The sequence below is a fragment of the Cydia splendana genome, chromosome 11 (genome assembly GCF_910591565.1).
Source record: "Cydia splendana chromosome 11, ilCydSple1.2, whole genome shotgun sequence".
Taxonomy (NCBI): Eukaryota; Metazoa; Arthropoda; class Insecta; order Lepidoptera; family Tortricidae; genus Cydia; species Cydia splendana.
In genome coordinates this window covers 6,581,702-6,602,402 of record NC_085970.1, presented here as the reverse complement: position 1 = coordinate 6,602,402, position 20,701 = coordinate 6,581,702, and the positions used below count along the sequence as shown (strand labels likewise).

Below are 20,701 nucleotides of genomic sequence, written 5' to 3'. Positions count from 1 at the left end.
AGACCTGTCGTCATGTATGGATCAGAGTGTTGGGCCCTAAAGGTGACGGATGAGATAGGATTGCATGTAGCGGAAATGAGAAGGTTAAGATGGATGTGGGGTGTGACAAGAATGGATAGGATAAGGAATGAGTATATAAGAGGAAGCCTGAAAGTTGCACCCATAGTAGTAGAAAAAGTAAGAGCGAATCGCCTAGCGTCTTATGGGCATATGATGGGGAGGGATGAAAGTCATGTGACGAGAAAGGTATTATGAATGAATGTGGAGGGAAGTAACGGGAGAGGAAAACCGAGGAAACGGTGGATGGACTGTGTGAGAGATGATATGAAACGAACGCAAGTGAATGATGAGATGACGGGCGAGAGAGACGTATGGAAGAAAGAAACATGCTGCGCCGACGCCAAATGAATGGGATAAAGGCAAGCGGATGATGAGTAGAAAAAAAACTTTTGCTCATTTATTAATTATAATAACAGAAGTAAGAGACAGAATGATACTCTTCATTTTACTGTTACTGACAATTTGATTTGCCAGCTATACTCAATCACACCCAGTTTGTTAGCAGAAAATGGAAAAAAAAACAAATTTTCTATGGGACGTTGGTGTCAGGTCAGAGAATCAAATTTTTTTTTTCAATTTTACCTATTGCAGACATCACTTTTTAAATCTACTGCTTTTTTCCCCTATCTACTGCTAAACCGATTTTATTTCTACTGAATATTTCAGATTTAATCTGGCAACACTGCTTTATTCATGTAGGCCTAGCAACAAGCTCTTATGAAACGTAATTAATCTTAATCTAATTATCAGAGCAATTTATTGATGTTAATATTATTCCATAATAACATTGGATTATTATACAGATCAAATTTAACACTATTAAATCTCTAATCTGAGGGCCTACCGCGAAACACGAAAATCGAAAACTGAGAAGGCCTTCACGATGACCCACAAGGTCACGCCATCTCAGGCACAGAATAAATAATAGTACTAGATACAGAGGATACACTCTAACAAAACGCGTCTTTACGACAGATATGACCGCAAGGTGGCGCAAGCGGAGCAGACGTCCGTTCCGTAGCGGTGCGCGGCAATTACTACTGCTAGACACCAACATTGGTGTGGACCGCATGTACTTGTAGCGACGCGACGAAATCGCGGAGCGAGCCACGCCTGTCTGAGGTTTGTCGGCGACTGTCTAGCAGACGCTTGAAGACGCTCTTCGTCAGTCCGCCTACGAATATAGCTCCTGTTGAAGCTGCTCGTTGTGGAGCAAAACGTGTCGAACAATAAAAAACGTGAGTGACCGGTTTAATAAATTTTATACTAATACACCCTGTCATCATCATCATCATCATATCAGCCGAAAGACGTCCACTGCTGGACATAGGCCTCCCCCAGAAGCCGGATCTTTGCCGGAGATTCTTAGCAACCCAGACTCCGCCAATGCCCTGACCGCTACCATAGCCAGAGCACCGGGAGTCGCCGGAAACTCGGGGCCGCGGTGTGGTTATGCTTATCATACTGGGGGGTAAATGCCATTATTGCCACGCTTGGCAGGCGGGTTGGCGATCGCTGTATAATTTACCGTACTGCTGCCCATCCACCGGACTTGGACGTAGTTTAAGGACATACCCGGGTCCAAACATCCTGTATATTGGCATAAACTCAACATAGTCGCCGTTTAGCCTATATCACAGGAAAGCCAACAGGGATTCTGGCGCTGAGAATATATTGATAATATTAAGTGTAGTCTTCAGATTTGTTACTTAAAAATGCTGTTTGGTTGAGAAACTTGTTGCCGTTGTTGGGTGTGGGTATTATATATGATGGATTAAAAAAACCGAACCAGTGCGAGTCGGACTCGCCAACCGAGGGTTCCGTACTTTTAAGTATTTGTTGTTATAGCGGCAACAGAAATACATCATCTGTGAAAATTTCAACTGCCTATCACGGTTCATGAGATACAGCCTGGTGACAGACGGACGGACGGACGGGCGGGCGGACGGACGGACAGCGGAGTCTTAGTAATAGGGTGCCGTTTTTACCCTTTGGGTACGGAACCCTAAAAACTTACCTTAAACAGTAGGTACTAATAACAGCCATACCTCACCCTTTCTGTTAAAAAACTCTTTCAAATCATAGAAAGTTGACGAAAATAGCACGTTTCGTAATAAATATTAAGTAGGACAAGATTTACGCTCACACAAGCTGTCAAAACAAAATATGGAATTACCTATAAAGATTCAATATTGTCACTCGGTTGATAAAACCTAACAGTCGCAAAGCAATCAAACTTTCCTAAGAAAATAGGCGATTTTTCGAAATACCTCAGCCGAATGCGAGAATGATGATTGTTCCAAGAGTTTGAGACAACTTGAAGGCAAGGGTTGCCAGGTGTACGATTATTATCGCACATGTACGATAATTTACACTCCGGTAGGATGTACGACATTATCGTACGCAAAAGTACGATAATGTCAGCCATGGACGCCACCCAAAAATTCTAGTATTTGAAGCAGAATATCAAACTTTCACTCAGAAATAAGTGGAAATAGAGCTACAGTTGGCACTTTAAGGGTATATATGGCTCCTTAGGAGTAAGGCAATGGTATGAAAATACCAAAATTTCCTCTAAACCGTTTGGAACTATCACAAAAATGGTCAAATTTAAAAATTAGTAGATTTAGATGAAAATTGTGTTTTCGTAAATATACATTTTTTATGATAATAGGAGGCAAAAGAGCAGACGAATCACCTGATGGTAAGTGATTACCGGCGCCCATGGACACCCGCAACGCCAGAGGCGGTGTAAGTGCGTTGTCGGCCTTTAAGATGGTAGGTACGCTATTTTCTTGAAGGTGTGGAGGTCGTCTTGGACATACATACAAGCGTATTTTGCAAGTAATTTTAATAACAATACTTCCGTGAGACACAGACATATTAAATATATTGAGAACGGGTCACTCACGTATTTTAAGTCGAAAGCTCTCTCACGTCCTGATGACAATCCTCGGTACGGAGTGAAACATGTCGAGCGTTTCTCGACTTAAAATGCATGAGTGACCCGTTCTCAATATATTTAATTTTACAAGTACTTAGTACCTAACTTAGTAGGCACCTTTCTTGATAATAGGCGACCCATTTTTTTTTATCGGTACGATAATTTGACACCCAAATGCGCTGGCAACCCGCTTGACGGAGTCAGGTAGGGGATAAAGAACATCGATATTGCAGAATAACTGAAAAAGTTCTGAAGATGTTTCCTGAGTGTTTTTGAGGGGTAAGTTTTTGTTCACCTCGTTGGGCTTGGTAGGTACTTTAAGAGAGGGCTAACGCAAAATTGTAGTTACACGTTTTAATGAAGTTAAGGATGACTCACGTTAAACCGGGCCGTGTCCGGGCCGGAGCCATAAAGAAATATAGTAAGAACAGAGTGCTCACTCCATACATCAGTTTTGGCACCAAAACGACTATTATTTTCGCAGTCGACATCTAGCATCGAGTAGCGGAATTATCAGTACCGCTACTTGATAATAGAAATCTCTAGTGTCGCAAATCACGAAAATTGTATTGAACAACAATTTACAACTAATATTAAAAGCACAGAAGGAGTTGAAAATAGAGTTAATATATGTTATTGGCACGGTTCAACAAAGAGCTTAAACTGTAGGTGAATAAGCGTCGATTAGTAGGTATAGTTAATCAAATATTCCGACGAATAATTCCGCAAAAAAATCTATATCGATGGTACGTATCTGTAGATCATATTCGATTTGGTTGGTAGTTCACAGAATTTCTTAAAAATCAAAATTTAAACCATGAAATGTAAACTACTTAAATATATAGATAGCATTATCAAAACAGTCTTATAATTAACTGCTATATTTAACCAACATATATCGTGTATACAGTATACACGATATATGTTGGTTAAATTTTACGGTTACCTTAGTTTTTATTTTTTATTACCAAGCATTCCAGATTCCAGTACATTTATTTTCTTTAACCAAAGCTTCCTAGCGAGAACTTTTAATATTCCCCGCAGGCAGAAACTTACAAGAAAGCCTATAACAAGAAAGCTTCATTAAGCTTAGGGAACAACTGGTATTGTTTGGAAAATACTAAAAGGCTGCACTAGGGAACAAAGCCTACATATTAGTGTTGGAAATGGCTAGGTTGGCCTCATTTCGGGCCTTACAAAAGATCATTGCACGGTTGGGCAAAAAGAAAAACGTCAAGTGTGTGTTGGACAAACGTTCACAGACATATTAAGTAGTATATTAAAAACGGGTCACTCACGTATTTTAAGTCGAGAAACGCTCGACATGTTTCACTCCGTACCGAGGAGTGTCGTCAGAGCGTCGGTACGGTAAATAATTTCGTTATCATAATATTGCATATTCGTCGCGTTTTCAAGAGAATGGGAGGGGATATCGATCTTTTAGTTCACATAATATTGAACCAATTTTTTATTTTTTTGTGGAGGTTGCGGGTTCAAGTCCAGCCTGAAGCGTAAATTTTCCCATTTTTTCCTTTAATATAAAATTTCACATAATATTGTATTTCATAAGTTTTGAAGGGGAGGGAAGGAACGCGTAGTTAAAAATGTTTTTAGTCCCAGAAATACCTAACTTGAAAAAACAAATTAAGTGCATATTATTGATTATATTTCAGATGAATGATTGTAGTTTTAAATTTAACGTCATTTTGTAAAAGATGTATAAGTAAGAAAAATATTCTTAAAAAAAATCATCCAGGGCCATCCAGTAACTTGATAAAAAAATTCTGTCTATGTCTAAAACAATGTTTCAGCAGTTTATATAGTAAACAATGTATTTCCTGGTCCGAAACTAATAGGGAAACTATTGTTTTAAGGGTTTCGTGCCATTGATAACAAATCCTACTAATCCTCAACTGTCCGTCCGTCTGTCCATATTTCTTCCCTTCAGCTTGTATTTCATGAACCGAAGTAAAGGATGGCGCACGTTAGACCGGGCCGTATCCGGGCCGGAGCTTCCGGCGGATCGTTTTCTATGGAATGCATCACGTGATCGCCTGTCATGTCATAGAAAAGTAAGCGCCGGAAGCTCCGGCCCGGACACGGCCTGGTCTAACGTGAGTCATCCTTAATAGAAGATTCAACGGAGGAACGCCGTTTTGATGCCCTAAGAGAGACCCCTCACCAGTAATTTGAGAGTCGGCCGTCTTGACAAAAAAAAACTTATCGTACTTATTAAGGTCAATACAGATAAGTGTGGCTGTGGGTTAATTATTGTAGCTAGCCTTCATGTTTGGGCCTGTTTACACATTGATTAGTGTTTATTACGAGTTCATACATTTGCCATTTATCTTATCTTATCCGCACTTACCCGTATTGATCTTATATGGATATATAGCTTAAAGCAACCTATGCTTGTATAAAATGATGTCTCGCTCGCACTCCAGATGAGCTACTGCAAAAACCGAAATTCGCAAATTGCGGGGATCTTTCTCTTTTACTCCAATGAAGGCGTAATAAGAGTGACAGAGAAAGATGCCCGCAATTTGCGCGATTTTCGCGGTTATAGCCCAGTCCACCTTTATCTTTCATCTAAAATCCCTAACATTCAAGTCAGAATTGTTTACATATATGTTAATAAACGCCAAGGTGGCGGGTCTAGATTCGGGCATAGAGTAATATAAGTAAAGAAAGAGTGGTAACTCCATACATCAGTTTTCTTATCAAAACGCGCGTTATTTCGTAGTCGGAGTCTAGCGTCGTGTAGCGGAATTTATCAGTACTGTCACAGAATAAATAATAGTACTAGGTACAGAAGACACACTCTCTAACAAAACGCGTCTGTTACGATCAGGACAGATATAGCCGCTAGGTGGCGACAGCGCCACGCACGGCTTATGGCTAGCCACCAAAATTGGTGTAGAACGGATGTACTTTTAGCTACCTGTAGCAAAGCGACGAAATCGCGGAGTGAGCCACGCCTGGTACTGTTAGTTGACAATAGATGTCTCGGCGAACGAAAACTCTAATCCTCAACAATTTATAGCTAATATTATAACCGGATTAACTGGAAGTCTATTTTCAACCCCTTCTGCTTTTAATATTAGTTGTAAATTTCTGTTCAATACAATTTTCGTGAGTCGAGACACTAGAGAATTCTAGTATCAAGTAGGAGTACTGATAATTCCGCTACTCGATGCTAGATGTCGACTGCGAAAATAATAGTCGTATTTAGTATCAAAACCGATGTATGGAGTGAGCACTCTATTCTTAAGTACTATATTTCTCTATGCTTTCATCTAAAACCCCTAACATTCAAGTCAGAATGTTTATATGTTAATAAACGCCAAGGAGGCGTCGGCCTAGATTCGGGGAACGATTCCATCGCAAAACAATATCCGTTTGCATGTGAACTTGGCTACGGTTACATTCGCAATGTGTTCTGGGGAGACACCACGAACATTAGTGACTTGAGCCCATTTGGGCCGATTTTTTTTTTCGTCAGATTTTTTTCGTCAGATTTATTTTCGTCAGATTTTGATAAAATTTACCTCATTCTGGGCGGAATAAACACAAAATCCCAATTTGGGACAAAAAATGCATGTATTTTCCGTTGAGTTAGGAAAATACCGTTTTACATATATTAAGCTAATACATTATTAATAGGACTCATATTGGAAGACACAAAGGGTAGCGCCTGAACTTAACTTTGTTTAATTCGTTCCACACGCTCTGAGGTTATTGGTTTGAGGGTATTTAGAAAAGAGTAAACAAAACCTACCCTCAAATGGCTTCTCAAGCCAGTTGAGGGTAGATGAAACATTACATGATCAAATAATAATGTAAGTTAAAGTCAGGTCGTTCAGTGACAGATCCAGATGTTTTGTATATGGTTGGTTAATCAATAAATGTTATAACTACCCGAAAATGTACAAATTATTTGTTTACTTTTAGTTAAGTAAGTACCTAAAGATACAGAGTATAATATCAGTACCGCAACGCCGCCTGGTTATGCAATTGCATAAATTTAAATTAATAAATTGCAACCTTATGTAACTGTAACTACGGAGTCAGAATTAAACAAGTGATACCAATAAATTTTAAATTTTGTTTACTTCATCTCTGTGTACCCGGAAAGCTGCAGTCCGCGACGAATGGCGCCGTATTAGCAAGATCATCACTCATCGAGATTCACAATGATGACCACGACCACTCTGGCAAGAGTGTACCGACTAAGAAGAAGAAGAAGAATTAACCGGTCACCGATACCTAGTCTTCTCAAGGTATTTTTCCTTAATGTCTCAAATACCATGCATTAATTGGCTGATTCTAAATTGCTGATTACATTTTTAATAATAGGTAGAATATCAATGAAAATATTATCTATACAGAGTGCCGATTTTAGAATTTCGAGCGCTCGATTTTAGAATTCTGTGTGAAAAAACGCCGAATTGATATTTTTGAAATACGAGCAATAGAAATGGGGAATCTAGCGGTATGGTGTGGACTACGCGTTCTCAATTTTATGGAATTTAAATGCCTATAGTAGTTGAGATATATTGGAGTGAGCCACACGAGATCGAGCGATCGAAATTAAAAAATCAGCCCCCAGGTGGCACTAGTAGTAGTCACTGGAATAGGCTCCATAAACATGTGGTTGAGATTACAAGATTTGAAAAGATCAACAATCTACAACTTATTGTTCAATTTTCCAAAATATTAACATTAAAGTCGCCGCGTTGTAATTTCTTACTAGGCAGAAAAAGGTGGTATTTTAAGTAGGGCAAATTCCATTATGCTCAAATTAATTTTGTATTAAGCAGAAACGTCTGCAAAGGATGCTATAAAGCTTACAAATAAATTAAAAGTGGAAAAATTCACTGTCTCAGTAAGACTAGAACCCACGACACTGGATCACTAGTCCACGCTCTGCCATCTGAGCTTCCGAGACTACATCCAAGACTGCGAATATCTCCACCATCAGGGAAGCACCCTAGCGACATCTACCGTACGAGTGTTACACTTCTTAAACGGCTAGCGGAGTTCCAAGTCATATTAGAAATTTCACCATCACTATGCGCCGCCCCTAAACTAAAAAAAAAACCCCATACTAAACCCCGACATAGTGAATTATTCCACTTTTAATTTATTTCTATGCTTTCATAATTACTTAATGGCGGCTCATACACACAGACAACAATAAATTGCTCTAATTAGACTAATTCTACTGCACTTATGCTCCATTCAACAGACATGGATACATATACAATGCCCAACTGCCCGATTCGAACTTTAAGATACGTCAATAAATAGATCTAGAAACGATATGAATTAGATGTGTCAGTGTCAAATGTGACGTTTTTGTTTGAAGAAATGTCACATTTGACACTGACATATCTAATCCATATCGTTTCTAGATCTATTAATTGACGTATCCTAAAGTTCAAATCGAGCCGCTAATGTTTCTTTTTAAACTGACTATTTATATAAGTAGGTTGTTAATGACCCACCATGTATGGAACAAAAAGAACATCTTTTGTTATTGGAATTTATAATTCGCCTAGGTAATACTAGGTATAGGTAGATGCATTGTGCGGGCGAATTGCTTACGAGTTGAGTGTCATCTTATGCGCTGAGTGGTTCCTCAGGTGTGAGTGCTTAGCTGCTTACGTAATTACAAAAGTCGCTTTCCGAGTGGAAATGCTCGTCCGACTCGACCCGGCTATTTTTTACAAACTCCGTTAGTCAATTCAGACCTTCTTCGCGTTATCCCGGCATTTTGCCACGGCTCATGGGATCCTGGGGTCCGCTTGACAACTAATCCCTACTAATATAATAATACTTTAAAGACACTGCACCTACTTAATCTTTCTGGTTTGACCCATTGGTTGACTGGTAGAGAATGCCTTAAGGCATTAAGTCCGCCATTTGTACCTTCATGTATTGTGCAATAAAGATTAAAATAAAAAATAAATAAAATAATCCGTAGGCATCCGTATAACGTAGGCACTAGTTTTTACGAAAGCGACTGCCATCTGACCTTCCAACCCAGACGGGAAACTAGGCCTTATTGGGATTAGTCCGGTTTCCTCACGATGTTTTCCTTCACCGAAAAGCAACTGGCAAATATCAAATAATATTTTACCACCAGCGCTTATCAATTCAGACCAAATACCCCTTTACCAAGCTTAGGAATTTAATTGGAATAAGTACTTATCTACCTAAAACCACGGAATCTTGGCTCTTAACATTAACATGTTCTGAACTAGGGCAAAGTTACAACACACTTCCGCAAATCGAGAACTTGCGGTGCGATGTGCGGACTCGCTCGTTTCGCAAGGATTTTAATAAACATTAATGTGCGTAAGGGGCCCACTGATTAACAGTCCGCCGGACGGTATCGGCCTGTCAGTTGTTAGGAACTGTCAAAATTTTGTTCTAACTGACAGGCCGTTACCGTCCGGCGGACTGTTAATCAGTGGGCCCCTTTATGCGCTGGTGATCTAGCGGTAAGCGCGTGCGACTTTCAATCCGGAGGTCGCGGGTTCAAACCCCGGCTCGTACCAATGAGTTTTTCGGAACTTATGTACTTATGTACGAAATATCATTTGATATTCACCAGTCGCTTTTCGGTGGAGAAAAACATCGTGAGGAAACCAGACTAATCCCAATAAAACCTAGTTTACCCTCTGGGTTGGAAGGTCAGATGGCAGTCGCTTTTGTAAAAACTTGTGCCGAAGCCAATTCTCGGGATTAGTTGTCAAGCGGACCCCAGGCTCCCATGAGCCGTGGCAAAATGCCGGGATAACGCGAGGAAAATTATGATGTGCACTAGGTTCAGCCAGCAGAGTTTTTGAAAAATCGTAGCGCATTTTTTGAGCGGTTGCCAAAAACTATGAATAGCAATCTTGAGGCCTTTGTCTAGCATAATTGTATGTTTAAAGGTAGCATTTATTTGTGTGATGAGCACAGATATTTTTTGCTGAGCCTGGGTGTTTTCTATGTATTTAAGTACATCTTTATATATTATATATATCGTTGTCTGAATACCCATCACACAAGCCTTCTTGCGCTTACTCTGGGGCTTAGTCAATGGGGTTGGCCGGTGGAAGTTTTTACCAGATGGCGCCATCATAGCTTGCCCTGTAAATCCCTAGAATTGTGTCAAATTTTTGTTTTTTTAATACCCTGGATGCCAGCCCTTTAAGCCAAATCTCATAGAAAAAGGGGCAAGCTATGATGGCGCCATCTATGCAAACCTTTGACAGTTGCTAACCCCATTTGTGTAAAATGTCATTTTTTTTATATACTTACGATAATCAGTCGATAAGTACCCAGTGAGCTAAGTACCACATTCACACCCTAAAGAACATGTCTGCCCTTTTCCAAGGAAGTTAATTAAAAACGTACCACATTCGACAATTACTTTATCCGAAATTATTCGGCCGTGAATATGGGAACATCGGATAGAAGAGGGATATTCAGAATCGAGACTTTACCAAACCCTTACCACGAGTTTACCGCAGCCGTAGCAATGCGAATCTCACAGCTGCAAAATGCAAAAGTTCAAAAGCTGTTTTAAGGCTAAATTATCTGGGAGACCGAGCTTTAATCGGAAAACGTATAAAAACTCAAAAATGCGCGTTTTCCCAGAGATAAGACCTAGCTAGATCGATTTTTCGCCCCCGAAAACCCCCATATAGCAAAATTCGCTTCTGCTAAACGCTACGCAAACGTTGCACCATCCCACTAACTCGGGGTTAACCGTTTAAACCGTTAACTCAGTGTCAAATTGTACTGGTAACCATGGTAACTCCAGGCAGAACCGGTTAACCCCGGATTAGTTAGGAATTCACTTAGGATGGTGCAAGAGGCGGAATGGCGCTAAGTAGGTAGTGTAACTAAACTTCCAGTGAATATATTTCAGAAACACATTAAAAGTAAATTACATAATTAGTAAAGCCTATTACAGAGCCAAGGATTAACGACAAAAATTACAACTATTACGAGCGAAATTAAGTTCTTCATCAACTCTCATCTACTTAAAGGTTAACTGTAAGAGATCCCGTAAAAGGGGAAGTTCGCCATTATTCTGCCTATTCTTTATTACCTTATTTGTGTTCTGTGCAAGAAAGAGTTAATACATACCTACATATATTGTCGCTTTCATAAACGGCCGTAGCAAACTCGTGGTAAGGGTACCTACTGGGAAACGAAACAATAGAGAGCTGATGGTGAAATGCTCCAATTCACAAACCTACACCTAAAACGGACATTGTATTGTATGTAGGACGTATCCTTCTTTTCTATCAACCTTTCATTGTTTTTAGGGTTCCGTGCCTCAAAGGAAAAAAACCGGATAAGTGAGAGTCGGACTCGCCCACTGGGTTCCGTACTTTTTAGTAAGTTGTTGTTATAGCGGCAACAAAAATACATCTTCTGTGAAAATTGCAACTGTCTAGCACGGTTCATGAGATACAGCCTGGTGACAGACAGACGGACAGTGGAGTCTTAGTAATAGGGTCCCGTGTTTACCCTTTGGGTACGGAACCCTAAAACGGAACAGGGGCCCACTGATTAACAGTCCGCCGGACGGAATCAGCCTGTCAGTTAGAACAAAAAGTTGACAGTTCCGAGCAACTGACAGGCAGATACCATCCGGCGGACTATTAATCAGTGGGCCCGTTAAATTACTTAGTTGTCCGTGCGTCCGTCCGTCATAAAGAGATCTTAGCCAGCCCATTTTTAAACGCTTCATAATGCAGAATCTATTATAAGCAGTCCGTGACGACTAAGGCGCGCTCGCGCAGCTATTCGTTCAGTATTACTCCGGTACTCGTTGTGAACTAATCAATTATTAGTATAGTGATAATTTTATTTATTTATTTAGTTTGTTATAGTGCATTTTTAAGTTAAGGTACGTATTTTTAATTTAGATATTACGAAATACCATCACGGCATTTTGTATACCTTTTTACCTGGCGAAATTTGTATGTGTAGAATTAGTAAACACTCTTAACAATGTAGGTACCCACCGAAAATTTTGTTATTAAATTCTTTATTTATTTTTCTTCTTAATTTTGGTTGTTTATAACTATTTATATAATTAAAATACAATAAAAAATACATATAAACACTATAAAAAACCTAACCTAGGGTGCAGCCGGCAGCGGGGCAGGGCCCAAGCTGCCGGTGGTCAGGGCCGCAGAGTGAGGAAACGACGTAATATACGCGCCGTGTCCAAAATTACCGCCTTCTGCATTATTAAATTAAATTACATTAAAAAAACAGCGCTAAATTAATCTAGTCCTTATTTTTTACTAATAAATACGTAAAGATCTCCTTAATTAAATGAAGGAATAATTACTTAATAATAACGTAGACATGAGTAGATTACCTACGTTAAAAATGTTTATTTCGGTAGTATACAAGTAAAAAAAAAAACATTAATTTAATAAACTGTAGAAGTATTGTTGTATCATCATTTCATCATTTCAGCCTATATACGTCCCACTGCTGGGCACAGGCCTCCTCTCATGCGCGAGAGGGCTTGGGCTATAAGTCCCCACGCTAGCCCAATGCGGATTGGGGACTTCACATACACCTTTAAATTTCTTCGCAGATGTATGCAGGTTTCCTCACGATGTTTTCCTTCACCGAAAAGCTAGTGGTAAATATCAAATGATATTTCGTACATAAGTTCCGAAAAACTCATTGGTACGAGCCAGGATTTGAACCCGCGACCTCCGGATTGAAAGTCGGACGTCATATCCACTCGGCCACCACCGCTATACTAATATGTTGTATACTAATAGTAATAATAAACAACCAGTATAATATTGCTGCTTTACTAAAATATTACTTTTCGATTTGGTTCGAGCCTGTTTCACGGCCGACAGTCGATCACCTTAAATACCAAGTGCCGCTCACATTCAACAAATGTGACGTTACCCGGTAAAGGGACCTTATGGCGGTCGGCGCTTACTCTGTTATTAAGAACGCACCTATACCACGGATTTATAATAGTTCTTACAAACCTATACTAATACAGAGCTACGTGACGTACGAGTAAGCGCCAACCCCCACAAGGTACTTAAGACAAGTGGAGCGTCACAAATTATAATTAAAATATGTCACGCTGCAGTTCGGTTTTAAATAACTGGAACCGAATAGATTACGTTGAATACTGCCTTGGCAAAACTATTAGCACGCAAATCTAGTTATTTAATTAAAATAACCTTATAAATATACCTATGTACTGGACGCCGTGGTCACTTTTAGCGAGATACGACCAACAAAAGAACGTTCTCTCATCTTAAATGCCGCCATCGTATTTGCAACCCCCCTGGTGTTGCAGGTGTCCTGTCCATGGGCACCGGTAATTGCTTATCATCAGGCGATTGGGGTCATCCATTAATTACATCACACGTTTAGGGGGAGGGAGGGGTCAAGAAAATGTGACATGTTGTGACAAAGGGGGAGGGGGAGTCACAAACTTTGTGACGTCACTTTAACTTCATTAGTAACAAAAATAATTAATTTTATTAAAAAACAAGTGTTTAGAAAAATAATCGTTTTTATTCGTTTAATTTTCTGTCCCAAACAGTTTTGGTTTATAAAATGACTAATATTTCTTTTGTCAAAAATATTTTGATAAAATATTAAATAAATATTTGCCGATCTCTTTGAAAAAATGTGACGTCACACCAGGGGGGAGGGGTTTGCCAAATGTGACAAGGAGGTTCAAAAAACTAGAAATTCGTGTGTTTCTGAAATTCCTAAATCATAAAAAAAAGGAAGTTTGACATTGCGTCGGCAACAATGCTCCTTATTACATATGATAAGCAAAGCCCCGTTTGACGGGAGCAAAAATGCACTTTTCATAGTGCTTAATTAAATATCGAGTGCTTAATTGAATATCAACTATTCTATCGACATCCATAGGAAGTGCAGAAGTAATTCATCAACACTATGAATTATTTAGATTTGCCACAGTAGATTTAAATGATCCTTTAGTTGGCTGAAATCGATTTTATTCGATTATATCGATTAAGTCGATGGAGTTTAAAATCGGAAAATTTAGAATAAAATAAAATTTGTTATTATGAAAATTATATAAAATATTAAAAAATACAAACAGTTCATCTTAAATTTGTGTACAACTATAATATTTCCGAATTTCATAACAGTGGTACAGTCATAGAAGGATAGAAGTGGTATACGCGTGCCTCCGTGAGGGACAAAACATACGCAATGCGACACTATGATTGGTCGAATTTATTTGTTGCCCACCATAATCCATACAAAATTAACGGTGGGGAACAAAAACTATGTGAGACTGTGACTAGGACAAATAATAATAGCGCTTTCGCTGCTACTCCTACTGAAAGATACATAAGACTATCCCGTTCTGTCAGTTATCCCCACCACTCATGCCCAATCCAGTTTAATACTAGATTTTTTATCGACTTCGACTTATAAAATATGTGTCCTCGCGCTATTGACTATTGAGACACATAATTTCTCCCGTCAAACCGGGCTTTGATAATAAGCCGTCTAGGTCTCCTTTGAATAGTTATAAGATGACGTTTATGTAAAAACCTACTAGTATATATGGGAGAACCCAGGGGTTTTCATGATACGAAAATACAAGGAAAACTTCAGGTTTAATTGTCACTGATGCGTTTTACTTGCAGTTAAACGTGTGTTATAAATAGCAGGATAATGTAGTAATACTCCCGGGCACAGAATAAATAATAGTACTAGGTATAGAAGACTCACTCAAAGCGACGAAATCGCGTAGTGAGCCACGCCTGTCCCGGGCCTATTTCACTTGACAATTGTCACCTGACAATGACAATGTCAATGTTTACTTGCTGTACCAGCAATGGACAGTGAATTTTCAGCGTTAGGTACGAGTATCAATACAATTAACAGCTTTGCAAGCTCAGAAATACAAGCAGGGACACAAACTCTAACAAAAGCTGTGAAAAGGGACATCCACTTGTATTATAAGTTAAAAGCTTTTGATAAACAGGGCACAGGGGCCCGTTTCTCAAAAGCTTGTAACTTGTATATAATACAAGCGGATGTCACTTTTTGACAGCTTTTGTTAGAAGGGGACTTCCATTTGTATTACAAGTTACAAGCTTTTGAGAAACGGGCCCCAGGAGGTGTATTCTTCAACTAGAAACGTCACTTTTGACAATGATAGATGATACCAATAACAAATCCAAGTCAAATAAACATAATAAAAAGTAATAGGCCTCCAAGGCTCGACATGGTGATTCTTAAATAGTGTCCAAAAAATTTTTTTTTCATAAACGTTTTTGTTTTCACATATTATTACATATATCAAAAGTACATACAAAAAGCAATTTTCTGATTCATATGGTCAAGCTTAATACCCTCAGGAAAGGTAAATAAAATGAATACATAAACACGGTTGTGACAAAGTGTCCCTCAGTCGTGACATTTCGGCATTTTGGTGGCCAACTCGGCTATTTTGATTTATATAAGTAGTTATTTTAACATAGCCTACGTCACTCCTATGACTACGACAAACCTAACGACAGCTCAGACGTTGAAATTCGTCAAACTATAAAGGCTGTAGAGCGTGACAAAGAATTCGATACACATCATACATACATACAAGCGAAAAATATTTTTTATGCTTTGGCAGTCGGGCAATAATAGCAAATGATCTGTAGCTAATAAAAATGCATTTCTGAAAAGTGCATGCGCCTCTAAATTAATCCAACGAATTAAGAATGACACGACCACGTGTCTATATGTCACGAACGTGGGCTCAAAAGTCCGTGGCGGTGACAGATTTTTGAGGCCACGGTCGTGATAATTTGGAACATGTTCGATATTACATAAACATTTCCTTTGATTTTGCAAATGTTAAATAATTAGCTTAATCTGCAATGTATGAGGTAAGTATATCTTATGTTACAAACAATAACGTGAAACTGCAACTTACTTATAAAACTCTAACACGGCGTTGACGCGTTAAGGTTGACCGTTTTTTCAAATGAACACAATTAAATAATTTTCGACAAAACTTCTCCCTTCAGCCATTTGTAAACCTGACAACAACACAGTGTTGCTGTTCTAAAAAAACTTTAATAGGGCTGCCAGTGGTAAAGATAATATTCTACCGAGTATCGCATGTTTATATTACCACGCGCGGTGGTGACGCGAAAACTAATCACAAAATGTTTGTTGTTTAAAATTATATAAAATCGTTATAAATCCATACAAATTTTAAACAGTGTTGTAGAACAAGGATTAGTGTTTTATATTTGATATAAATTATTGCAAAATCACTTCATATTTAAAAAAATATATATCACAAAATCTGGCGAAGTCACACTACACGGTCCGTGACATTTCGCACTCGTAATTTTTTTTAATGTTTCTAATACTCTTAGGAAAATACATTTAGGTTGACCTAAAACTAGAGGTAAATTGCTAAGTATATTGATATAGAGTTTACTTATTGTCACAAAAATACATGTTATTCTTACGTGTTACACAAAAAATGCATAAGAATAAGAATTACCCTGAAAGTAAGAATATATTATGTTTTTACCCCAAATGCAAAAATAGGGGCGTTAAGTTTGACCGCTATATGTGTGTGTGTGTGTCTGTCTGTAGCACCGTAGCTCCTTAGCGGGCAAACCGATTTGGATGTGATTTTATTTATTTGAAAGCAAGCTTTCTAGCGGTGGTTCTGAGACATGTTTTATCAAAATCGGTTCATTCGTTTTGTTGCGTTGAGGGTTTTGTATAATTTTTACTTTTACTTGTTGATAGTCGAGTTCAGCGAGCGATATCACTGAGTCTACGACACGGTACATTAAGTTCATTTGAAATAAATTAGGCATGATTAAAACAAAGATAGCCATACTTGCACAGTGAAACCTAGATAACACGAAATTCAAAGGAAACGATAACAACTCGTGTTAAGGTGGTGGTACTAGTGCTCGACATGCTAATGCCCAATAGAAGACATCCTGCTGTCACCTCTATAATATTGACAATGACTTAAGTTTCAAGATAACATGTACTGGGACCGCGTCGAGCACCAGTACCACCAGCCACCACCTAACCTATTAATGTCTTATGTTATGTATTATCGTCTTACAGAGGGTTCATAGGTTTCAATTCGATTAAAACTAGTGGCTCTGTGAGCCGTAGATCTCGCGATAAGCTTAAAAAATTTAAAAATACATAAGTACAGACAATGGTCTTGCGCGCCATGGGGTCTATGACCAGGTCCAGACCAGCGCTTAAATCATGTATGCTAATATCCGCCATTTTTAATTTTTCCAAAAACGACCGATATATTTATTTATTTATCGTATGGCATTACAATTTAATGAATTTAAATTAAATATTAATTTAGAGATTGAGCTAGGTTTGCACTCTTCAGACACTCCAAGGCCCTTTCACTGAGGTTCGCGAGGTCTTCAATCCGTCCCTTGAATTTGACGACCGATATAAAAAAATTGTCAAACTGCCGAACCTGGAGGCCGATTTTTGAAATTCGAGCGCTCGATTTCGTCACTCGAAAATCGGTGGAAACAGTGAAATGCTAATTTTTGAAATACGAGCGATAGAAATTGGGAATCGTGTGGTATTGACCACTCGTTTTCAATTCTATTAGTAGAATTTAAATGCCGGTTACTGGAGATATTATTGAACGAAATACACGAAATCGAGCGGTCGAACTTCAAAAATCGGCCTCCTGTTCGAAAAATTTCACGAGGATCGGTTGAGCAAAGCGACCTACAGAGGAGAACATCCGGACGTACGAAAGCCAAGCTGAAATGGAGACCTTCGCTAACGCTCGGTCAATGAATTACAGAGGTTAATAACTAATTTAAAAAACGTATTTTCGACACGCTCTTACAATAGGAGGCATTAGGTAACCTAACCGTTTATCTGCACGCCGCGCCGTGAAAAATATGTCATTTCCTCGTTACTTAAGCAAGACATAAGTAGCTACATGATAAATAAAAAAAATACAATAAATAAACACAATGAAACTATAAACCGGCCTAATTAACCGCTTCCTACTTCACAATCGGTTTTTAACTACGGCCAATATCGGTTAATTATCGGCTTACTTCATTAAAACTGGTTTCAGGCAGTTTGAACCGGGTATGTTTAGGTACGATATAGCTATCAAAACTAGTGGTATGATGATGGTTTGACCCACAGGTCTGGAATGACGCTTATGCCGAAAGATAATTGAAGTGCGAGGCAGACCCCTCGCCCTGTTTAATATAAGGAGTTTGTAAGAAAAAATAAGACATGGTACACCCCCCTCCACCACCCGTCCCTAGTCTTACGTAATAAATTAATGGCGCCTTTCCACCAATTCCTTTCTATACTTATTTTATTTTAATAAATTAACTCATTAGGCATTAAAGAATCAATTAAAAACATCAACAGGAAATAATGTCTGCTCCGAGCGCTAAAGTAAATATGAGCGTATTTCTTCTTCAATAAATTATTTGAAAGATTTTCATACCATATCGAAAACTACACTTGCGATATTATATGTTTAATGACAATAATGACATCATTAAAAATCTCTCACACACACACACAAAAACACACATACACACACACACACAAACACAACACAGATAAAAATTATGATATGGTCATGTTCAAGCCGGATTATTATCAAGTTCAATATTCTTGCAAAATTCTCTACGACCTATAATGGATAAAGCCGAGAAGAGTTAATTAATACGTAATTATTAATACAAAAATGAAATAAATACAAAGAGGTATAACATTAGGTACGTACCTACCTCAATATAATCATTTTAAAATTTAAATTCAATTTCGAATAAGTAATTTGTATGTTTAATTGTTACATTTCTGGTTTTCAAAGTATACAACGGGACTTAATCTCGTATTTAAGTTTTAAGATTTACCTCCGACGTTTCGACGCGATTAAGTCCCGTTGTATACTTTGAAAATGTTTAATAATCGTGAAAGTTTAAATCACATTTCTGGTTATTCATAATTTGTCTTTATGGACCAAAATGTTGACGGATTGGTGGCCGCTTTCGGATGAAAGCGCCTGGCGTCCGTTGGCTCGTTAGGTGGATGGCATACGGAAAATCGCGGGGCACTTTTGGATGAGACTAGCCCAGGACCGGGATAAGTGGCGTACACGAAGAGAGACCTATGCTCAGCAGTGGGCGACTGAAGGCTAGAATGATGATGATGATGATAATATAAGATACAATTTCTGATATCAGTGTAGGTACGTTCGAATTGACCTGAAAGTTGCTGCACTTGACCGTGGCCTAAACGGATGCATCAAACCTTGCACGTATCGCGTGTAACATTGCGGCATGACCTTCACTTATTTACTTCAGTAACATAGGTACCTATTATACTTGTTTACTAACACAGACATCCCTACTTCTTTTTCTTCCTCGCGTTATCCCAGCATTTGGCCATGGCGCATGGGAGCCTGGCCCCAATTTCACCACGGTGACAGGTGCGACAAATTGTAAAATCACTGTTGCTGACGTCACAGGCATCCATGGGCTACGGTTACCACTTACCATCGGGCGGGCCGTATTCCTGTTTGCCACCATCATTGTATTATTTAAAAAAACTTTATTATATCGGAAAAAAACAGATATTTCTTTTGCGAAGTTTCTGACAATTGTCAAGATTTAGAAGAATTGTAGGTAATTCTTGACAGGTAATGAGTTATATGTCGGAATTTCGTGACAATTGTAGTGTTTCTTGTGACAATTGTCATAAACATAGCAAGAGAAATATCTGTTTTTTTCCGATATAATAAAGTTTTTTTAAATAAAACAATGATGGTGGCAAACAGGAATACGGCCCGCCCGATGGTAAGCGGTAACTGTAGCCCATGGATGCCTGTGACGTCAGCAACAGTGATGTTTTACAATTGTCGCACCTGTCACCGTGGTGAAATTGGAGCCTGGAGTCCGCTTGACAACTAACCCCATGATTTGTACGTAGGCACTAGTAGTAGTATTAGTAGTAGTCTCTTGGTTCTTAACAACGGTACTGTCCTTGGTAAGCATTAAACCTCGGCCTCATGCATTACCCCATGGTATAATAATATACTCCGCCTGGTACTCCATTCCCGCCTTTTCTAGGTCACCTAACTGACACGGGCTTACGTCATCATGCGACAGCGCTATATGATAATATGCGATAGCGCTATATATAGCGGCCATGTTGTTGTGACGTAGCCCCGTGTCACTCTGGGAATGGAAGACCATGTTTTATTAGACTATGCATTACCCTGCTGATATGCATTATGTAACTATGTCATAATCAGTAGTTTACAAACAATATGATCTAAGCTATCAATAAAAAACGAAGACGTGATTATCTCATTGTGCTAATTTCATACTCGTTCAAATATAGCCTGTATTACATCGAATTATAGTTCATTTTACGTTTTGATTTTCCGTTTATCAAAATATATTCATACAAATATAAGGTCTATTACTGACGATTTAAGGACTAATTTTGTTTGTTTTGTTAATAGCACGTGCTGTACACGTCAGGAAACGACCCCTTTCAGTTATCAGATTGAACGTTGCTCTTATAAAATACAATAACATGATTATTATTAGACATAATATACTTACCAGTGTCTGCCATCCGAATGTCACC

At 38.7% G+C, this 20,701-nt stretch overlaps 1 protein-coding gene across 1 annotated transcript in view; it reads left to right on the top strand.

Annotated features, from left to right (window-relative positions):
* The first annotated feature begins 11,816 nt into the window (after positions 1-11,816).
* LOC134794764 (prostatic acid phosphatase-like) overlaps positions 11,817-20,701 on the top strand; it is a 34,697-nt gene continuing 25,812 nt past the window's right edge. Inside the window, exon 1 of the mRNA XM_063766548.1 lies at positions 11,817-11,918. The gene's annotated coding sequence lies outside the window, so the exon portion shown is untranslated. The remainder of the gene's footprint in view (positions 11,919-20,701) is intronic.